The sequence below is a fragment of the Euprymna scolopes genome, chromosome 1 (assembly GCF_053919585.1).
Source record: "Euprymna scolopes isolate OS-2025 chromosome 1, ASM5391958v1, whole genome shotgun sequence".
Taxonomy (NCBI): Eukaryota; Metazoa; Mollusca; class Cephalopoda; order Sepiida; family Sepiolidae; genus Euprymna; species Euprymna scolopes.
Window position 1 is genome coordinate 180,358,415 of NC_136482.1, and position 9,334 is coordinate 180,367,748.

A 9,334-nucleotide genomic window follows, 5' to 3' on the forward strand; every position below is an offset into this window, starting at 1 on the left:
AGTCCTGGTTGAGTTTTAGTTTTCCCATTTCAACCATCAAGCAATGTACAAACAGGATGAACCAATCGACCTGTTTATATAAAGCGAATATGAAAGAGAAACAGGAAGTAAAAGTTCAACGATGCATTCATTATCAAATACGCCCGCGTCTATCAATGTGGTTATTTTAAATTGGAAATTCGTTTTAGTAAAACCAGAGCGTGACTAACTTCCGGGTTCAAATCTTGTTGTAGGTACCATATCCACTCACATACTAATAATGCTAGGAAAAAGCATGAACCCATCCACTTCTAACTATAAGTAAAAATAACGACTTCTCTTGAACAAATCATCTATATATTAATACGATAGCATGTGTGTTATTTTCTGTGTCACGCTTACATCCAGGTCGTTTAATTGTTATGTACTTCCATTTCTTGTCATAAATAATTTTAACAAGAATTTTTCATGTTTTGGTTTCGGTTTCAATTATAGCTAATTACACTTTAGTCATCTATTTTTTTCATAAATAATTTTATCAAAAATTCTTCATAAGTTTTGGTTTCGGTTTCGATTATCTGAAGGAACTCAAGTTATATATATATATATAATATATAAATATATATATATATATAAATATATATATATATATATATATTTATATATACTCGGGTTTTTTTTTATATTCAAAAGTAATGGACTAATGAATTCAACGAGGTTGTTAGATAGTGCTCAATAAAAAGAGCTGATAATACTTGTTTATTGTTATATAAACATGCTCACATCCCGCTGCTACAAACAGCCGCTTGTTTCAATCAAACAATAGATATCATCAGGCAGCGACTTGACTATTCAAAAGTTCAATGAATAATCTATATTATTATTAGATTATTCATTGAACTTTTGAATAGTCAAGTCGCTGCCTGATGATATCTATTGTTTGATTGAAACAAGCGGCTGTTTTTAGCAGCGGGATGTGAGCATGTTTATATAACAATAAACAAGTATATTTATATATATAAATATATATATATATAAATATATATATATAAATATATATATATATATATATATTTATATATATAAATATATATATATATATAAATATATATATATATATATATATATAAATATATATATATATAAATATATATATATATAAATATATATATATGAATATATATATATGAATATATATATATAAATATATATATAAATATATATATATATAAATATATATATATAAATATATATATATGAATATATATATATGAATATATATATAAATATATATATAAATATATATATATAAATATATATATATATAAATATAAATATATATATATAAATATATATATATATATAAATATATATACACTTGTTTATTGTTATATAAACATGCTCACATCCCGCTGCTACAAACAGCCACTTGTTTCAATCAAACAACAGATATCATCAGGCAGCGACTTGACTATTCAAATGTTCAATGAATAATGGATTTTTATTTTAGGTAGGAACTCTTTAAAAGTTGGAGTTAAAAAACTTAAAACGCAGAACTTTAATTATAAGATGTAAAGAGGGAGGGGCAATCTAAATAAAGTTAAAAGGTTATAATGGAGAGAGAATGATTAAGAGGAGAGAAAAAGAAATAGAGAAAGAAAATAAATAGAGAAAGAAAAGAGAGAAAAAATATATATATATATAATATGGAGAAGAAAAAGAAAAAAGATATAAAGGGTTATTATAAAGAAAACAAGGGCTAGAAGGGAAAAGAAAGAATGATGAGATATAGTTAAAGAGAGAAAGAGAGAAAGTAAGAATTAATAGGAAGGGAATCTTAAAAAGTTGATAGTATATAGAAAAAGAAAAAGATCTGCGTGTCAACCAATTTATGAACAATTATACATTTCAGTAACGAGACACGTTATTACAAATACAAACAGAAAATACAATTTAAGCGTTAGAAGTGTACATGTCAAAAGTGACAGCGAATAGTAACCAACCAACATATTTATCATCTCACATACGTCCACGAGTAATATCAACGCAGTTCAAACATACGTCTACAATTAATTAAGCCCTTTATACTAAGTGATATAAGTTTAAAGTATTATCAGCTCTTTTTATTGAGCACTATCTAACAACCTCGTTGAATTCACTAGTCCATTACTTTTGAATAAAAAAATCCGAGTATAAATATATATATATAAATATATATATATATAAATATAAATATATATATATATATAAATATATATATATAAATATATACATATATATAAATATATATATATATATATATATATATATATATATATATATATATGTTCATAAGTTTTTATTTCGGTTTCGATTCAAGCTAATGCACTCAAGTCATATGGACATATTTTTTTATTTTAGAAATCGCAAGTTTCATTATTACTGCTGCGTTTTTTCTCGGTAAGCATATGTTCATGTATTTTAAAAGTGAAAAAATGCCAAGTAATAGGTTTTGTTCTATTTAACTGAAGCATTTGTGAATGAAAATCTTTCGCATCGAAAATGAGGTAACGTTTACATGAATATATAAATGTCGAAAAGATTTGTTCGAGTTTCATAAGACTACTTAGGTTTAGCAGAAAACGTACGGTGTCTGTCACTGTTTTCTATTCATAAAAATGAAACCTGTAATCACTTAGTAAATAAAAACGGAAAGCATAAAAAATGTTTAAGGTTAATTACAATGCCTTTAAGAGTAAAATTGAGACGCCATTTTGAATATGATCTGAGGTGTTCGGTAATGTATTCAAGCATTCTGAAGAATAAGTAAAATTATTATTAATAGCCAGATATCAGTCCTGAAAGTCAAGCATTCCGATATTCCCGTGTTATTCGAATAGATACAGGAAATAATTTAGAATGTTAGGGAATGTGATTACTCATATATTATATTTTAAATCTAGTGTAGTATATTGGGATTAGTATGAGTTAAAAATGAAATAATAAACGGTGCTTAAGAATAATTATACATATTAAAGAAGTAACACGGTGATGTGAACGGTATGAGAGAACTAGATGGATAGGGAGTGAAACAGGTTACTACTTTTTGTGAGAAATCATATGTGAGAGCAACGGCTTATATGGAATAAATGTAATAACTTTTAAAATGGGATGAAATATACGCATATAACTTTAAAAAGGCACTTCAAATTTTAAACAAATTTCTAGCACTACCAGTTTCTTTCTGCTCTTCTCTCTTCTTTATGAACATTGACTCGCTGCTTTCCCCTTTTCCTCTCAGGCAAATGAGTTATTTACACATGCAGATCAGTTCCAACTATAACAGTCTACAATTTTTGAACTGAAAGGCATGTTTAATTTCAGAAGAGTTTCCGACGGTTAGCTGATTTGTACACGTCCTGGAGATGGAAAAAGGTTTTAGGTGGCTAGCTGATCTGTGTAAGACTTGGACTTTAAAATTTTGCAGACAAAAAGCAAGGATCTTTTTCGTGTGGAAACGAAAAATTATGTGCGGAAATTCTAAAATATCCAATATTTTTATGAAGCAATTCCGGTTTCTGATTGGTTGCTAGCAGAACGTGAATCCATTTGATTGGTCAGTTCCTGTCGCCAGTGTCTATAAGTAGAACCTTCAAATTTCTTTAATCATACCCTCATTATTAATGGGGATGAATCTCCTTGCGGCTTCAGCGGCTTGCAGACTGGGTAGAGTACTCGTCAATGATCCGTTCTTGACACTCAGCCCGACAGGTGCGGGGCCGGAAACCGGCCCAGTACCTGTTGGACTGCGGTACGCTGCCTGAGTATTTTGTTTGCAAGAGTGCCTCTCCTTTAGAGGAGCTTGCTTAGATCCCCACTTTCTGACCTTGTGGCATATATTGCTGATGTGAGCAGCGATTGAATATCTACCTTCATTATAAATAAAAAATATTACACAAAAATTGTGAAGAAAACTCTTTTTTTTTAACTCTGACATAAATACATCTGAATCATTTCATTCCTTTTTTAGCTGATAAGTTTTTGCCCTTTATTGTTACAAATTTCATGGTGATAGAATGGGATATAGAAAAAGAGAAAAGAAAAAATACCCCCCCCCCAAAAGACACGAGAAGTCATATGCAAATAAAGAGATAAAGATGGATGTTTGTTTATGCATACAAGCATAAGAACCAATATAACATAAAATAGAATTGAATATGAATACACTCAAGCCTCGATAAAAATGAAGAAAAACAACGACCATTGTTGTTTGTAGTTATTATCGTCTATTGCGCTCCACTTGGTTACGTATTATCATTGTCCGTTATTGTTATTTTATTGTTACTATTGTGATTTTTTACTGTTATTTTTTTTAACTGTTTTTTTCCGTTCTTAACGTTTCCCGTTTTTTGATAATGGTTTTTCTCTCTTTTTTTTTTTTTTTTGGCTATGGCAACAGAAGCCCAAAGTCATGGATGTTATCAAAGACAAGGAAACAGAGGAGGCTACACCTTCATCCCCAACAAGTAAAGGATGGTCAAAACCGTCGAAAATTGCAATCGATGTGAAGAAATTTATCGAGAATGGACTAACTATTGATCTTCCTAAGCTACAGGAGATTAAAAAAATATTTGTGGTCGATAAAAAGACCAAGGAAGTTATTCTACAAATTGTTTCAAACCACAAAGAATCGTCAAATGTCCTGGATACAACACATGGAATTCACTATTTACGACGGAGGAAGAGCGTATAAAAATCTCACAAATAGAAATAATTGCAGTAGATTATATGCTTAGTTCCAAGTACTCGAAATGTCTTCAATGCCCATTTCCATGTAGACGGCGAGAACATTAGTGCCTTTTTTCTCAAGTACGGAGAAATCATCTCGGTGTCATCAGACGAGTACCAAGATGTCTTGCCCTTCAACCTCCCGTTAGATAAAAACGCCTTTATGAAAATACTGTTCTACATGGAAGTAGGGGACGAAGGCCTACCTATCACTGTTACAGGTAGGCGGCCTTCATGCTGGAATTGTGGGCAGATGGTCACCTCACAGTTGATTGCCCCACAAGAAAAACATTGACGAGAGTTGGTCAACATCTGGGGTCAACGTGGATGAAACGAAAAATACACCCCCAGAAAAAGACATCACCCTAGGCTGGAACATCCCGGATGAAAAAGAGGGCAGATGGGAAAACCTTTAGCCACCTATCTTTGGAACTTCCGAAAGAAGAAGAGATGTTAAAAATTATCCGGGTAGGGAAAATATATACAAATACGCACCATTAATAATCAGCTCGACGAAGAAAAAAGAATAAATATTACGCCCAAATAAATTCCACAATCCCCCACAAACAACATCAGTCAAACATATTCCATACCCTCCCCAAACAATCTCAGTCAAACAAATTCCACAATCCTCCCCAAACAACCCCAGTCAAACAAATTCCACAATCCTCTCCCAAAACCGTCAACCTCCCGCCAATCCCCAAAATCTCAACTGAACCCTTTATCAACCACCGTCAAGACCTATTCTCCCCCGAAAGTCATGCCACCACCTATCACTTCAACCTTACTCCCGCTTCAAAAAATATAAACTAATCCCATTAAGTCCAATAAAAAAATGAAATCCCGCTTCTTCAACCGACTACCTTCCTCTTCCTCCTTCTTCTCCCTCTTCTACTCACGCCCCCTAAAAATCTTCATCCGCATCCCTTGCAAAATCCTTACCCGAAGCCATACATAAAGACTCCTTCTGCAACTCAATAGACACAGAAATACCACCTCCTCCTACCCCAAAGACACAAAATCTGTACTACTAAGAGAAAAACATGTGCACAGTATGTTACCACCAGATTGAGAACGCTAAACATTTAAAAAAATGAAGATTTGAAAAAGCTAGTGGAATTTAAGGAAAGCTCGGGAAGACCTGTCAACGGTCTGCTAAACTTTCCAAACGCTAAAGGAGTACTAACTGTAATAAGAAAGATGAAGGAAGCAAAAGATATGTGGCCAATACCGGAGTAGACAACATATTTGAAGCCATCTCTTCTTCAGCAGTATTCAAAGATAATGATATAAAAAACATAAAAACCTGGTGTTGGGCGGGTCCCTATTAAGTAGCACCCATCCCTTTATAGGATAGCCAAACTAACCTATCATTTGAATATCGATGGTATCTTGTGTGAAGGGCTACTCGACACTACGAGTGGCAACAATTCGATCTCGAGATCCGTTGGCATTCTTACGTCAAATATGTTCAGTATTGGTTAGCAACCCTGAGGCATTGCAATGGCTATCAATCTTGCTAGTTTGAATATTCGAGTGCTGAAAAGGTAGATAACTGTTATGGAGCAGGATTGGAATGATATTTGACGTGCCTTAGGCAAAGGATATTGATATCTAATAATGAACATGCTAAATAAGACAAGTTAGGTTTAAATAAGTTTTTGTTTCTAGTTTTAGTTATTTTAAATTCATGATTTAGTTAGTGTGTGAATGATATCATTAGATCCCGTTTTTAGTTTGGCCCTTTCCCTCCCCCAATTTTTTTCTCCTATGTTTATTTTTTTGATAATCTCCCTCCCGTCCCCATTAGGTTCCAGATCTCCTGACTTGCCATCAACCTTTCGTTTGGCAAAATGGTGCTTTTGTCGCATATTAGTTTAAGGGAAGTCGCTTTATTAACCGTTTTTTTCCATTGTACATGTCATTGTAAGTTTTGTATATAATATATAGATATGAGACAACAGGATGGAAGTTTCATTCTAAATTAAAAAAAACTTTATTTGTTATCTTCGTTAGTAGAGTGTACAAGAGTGAAACGGGTTAGTAGGTGGAAGGGTTCTTGTGTAAAGATAGAATTAATATATTGCCGGATTGTTGAGGACAGAATAATTCAGTTCCGTTTACACGTGTTTATAGCTAGTAGTCGTCGGTACGAAGGAAGCCGGTTAAAGGAGGAAGCAAGGGCAATGTCCTCAGTGTGATTGCGTGTTTTCGTGGGTGAGTGTGAGTTGTATCGACGAGAGCAGTTCTTTAGCATGATAAATAAAGTTCGTGTTGATATCGCACGTGGAAATAAAGGTGACTTTGAAGAGAGCCATAGCTAGCTTGTTGTTGTACTTACGTTCTGTCTGGGACTGAAGCCCCAAGCGAAGTCTGCTCCCAGGCAGGGTCAGGATCAAAGAGGGTTGAGAGTTTCAGATTTCGCCTTTTATGTACTCTGTCACGTGATTGAGAGCTGGCTTATAATTGGACAAAATTGGAGAAAATGGATTTCAAATCTTGAGTCGAGAAAATTAGCTTCTGCCTGTGATGTAGCGACTGTTGGCTGCTACAGATACCCTCTTGTTGGACAGGTTTTTTGAAGAAAACCAAAAATGTTTATCGAAATAAAAGAAAGGTTCTTTTATGTGTGTCAGTTGTAATTTAAAAAAATCGAAGTAGTAAGAATTTTGTAATATGCCTGTCCGTGACAGTTGCTTGTAAAATCCGTTTTTTTTTGTCAACACGAGGCTTAATGCTTGTGGCTGTGTTCAAATTTGTTTCGTAGAGTTGAATATAATTTCTTTAAATTTGAACTATTCCAGTAGAATTTGAAGTCGTTGATCGTTGCTAAACGTCGGTGACGAATTGTTTTATTGTTTGCGGTGGAGCTTGTGAAAAAAATAAATATTTCGAGTGTGTTCTTCTGTGAAGAGTGTTTTGAATGGCTAGTCGCCAGTAACGCGTTTTTATTGGACTCGACTGTTGAGTAAATAGTTATATATTTTTTCTGTGAAAAAAAATTGTTACTTTTCTGTGAAAATAATTTTTTTGTAAGGTTATTTTGCGAGGGGGGTGTTTCTTGAAGCAGAGGATATTTACGCTGTGTGTGTAAATAGAGCCGAGTTGATCCATGTTTTTGTTGTTGTTGTTGCAAGGCGTAAAAGGCAGGGAGTTAGTAAGAGAAAAAGGTGGCATAAAAAAACAGTGAAAGTCCAGGCCAGATATTAGAATTTTTCGTACACTAAGAAAGTGTTAACTCTTTTTTTGTAGGCTGGTGTTTTTAATATGTAGCCGTTGTGAAAGAAAAGATGTTTTTTCTTTGTTTTGTTTCGAGGAAACGTATCTGGTTGAAACGTTTTATCATTTTCCGTGAAAATGTCGGATGTATTTCAAGTGAAATGTATTTCCGCTAGAATGTTTTTAGTTTTGTTCATGTGACACGTGTTTTAAGTTCAGCGACGATGTTTTTAAAACTCACAAAACAAGATACCATCTAAAATCAATAATCTTTCAAATCCTCACACCAGTATACCATACCGCAAAAAAAAAATTAATAACATTATCCAACCTTACATACCCAGTAAACACAGCATAAAATCTACCACTGACTTCATAGACCTTCTAAATTAAACTCCCCCACAAATACTTAACCGCCTTCCTTGACACCGAAAACCCCTTCACTAACGTCCCTATAAAAGATATAATAAAAACAATTCTTAACCAAGTATACATCCGCAACACAATACGTCCTCCAGCCATAAACCCCAAACTCTAGAAAAATTAGTACTAAAATGCACCACCCAAGTTCCCTTTACCGACCCTACTGGTAAAATATATATCCAAATAGATGGCGTCTCAATAGGATCACCTCCAGGAGCCACATTTGCAAAATACCACATGACCAACCTTGAAAATAAAATTCTCTCAGTTGCAAACAATAAACCCAACATTTATGCTCGATATGTAGACGACATATTCATAGCAACAGGATCCGTTGAAGACATTAAAAACTCCAACTAAACCTTGAAGCACATTTCATCCTCAAATTTACACACAAACCAAACATAAATAATAAAATCTCTTTTCTCGATGTATTAGTAGACTCTAGCAATCCTACTAAACACATAACCTCAACACACAAAAAAACCTACTAATAACAATGCAATCCTCTTAAATTACTACAGCGGATGCCTACAGAAATACAAAACTGGTCTTATAAAAACCTGATTCATCGTTCATATAATATAGCATCAACCCGACAAATATTTTACAAAGAACTAACAAACATAAAACAAACCCTAATAAACAATAATTTCCCTAACAAAATCGTATCCCAACACATAAAACTATATTTAAACTCTATCCACAATAAAAGCATAAACCCTAACCCTAACAAAAACGACACCATCAAGGTAAACTATAAAAAACAACTACACATTAACTACAAAATAACAACAAACCTAATTAAAAGCTACACAAAAACTATCTAACAGAACAAAGAGATTATTCTAATAATATATTATACTAAATTTAAAACTTCAAATCTAATAATTAAAAACAATAATAATATTACTAACACCACTAAAGCAAACTAATGTAGTATATA

At 33.0% G+C, this 9,334-nt stretch overlaps 1 long non-coding RNA gene across 1 annotated transcript in view; it reads left to right on the top strand.

Moving 5' to 3' along the window:
* LOC145277877 (uncharacterized) overlaps positions 1 to 7,368 on the top strand; it is a 46,977-nt gene extending 39,609 nt beyond the window's left edge. Inside the window, exon 2 of the long non-coding RNA XR_013868234.1 lies at positions 4,418 to 7,368. This is a non-coding gene — a long non-coding RNA (uncharacterized LOC145277877). The remainder of the gene's footprint in view (positions 1 to 4,417) is intronic.
* The last annotated feature ends 1,966 nt before the right edge of the window (positions 7,369 to 9,334 follow it).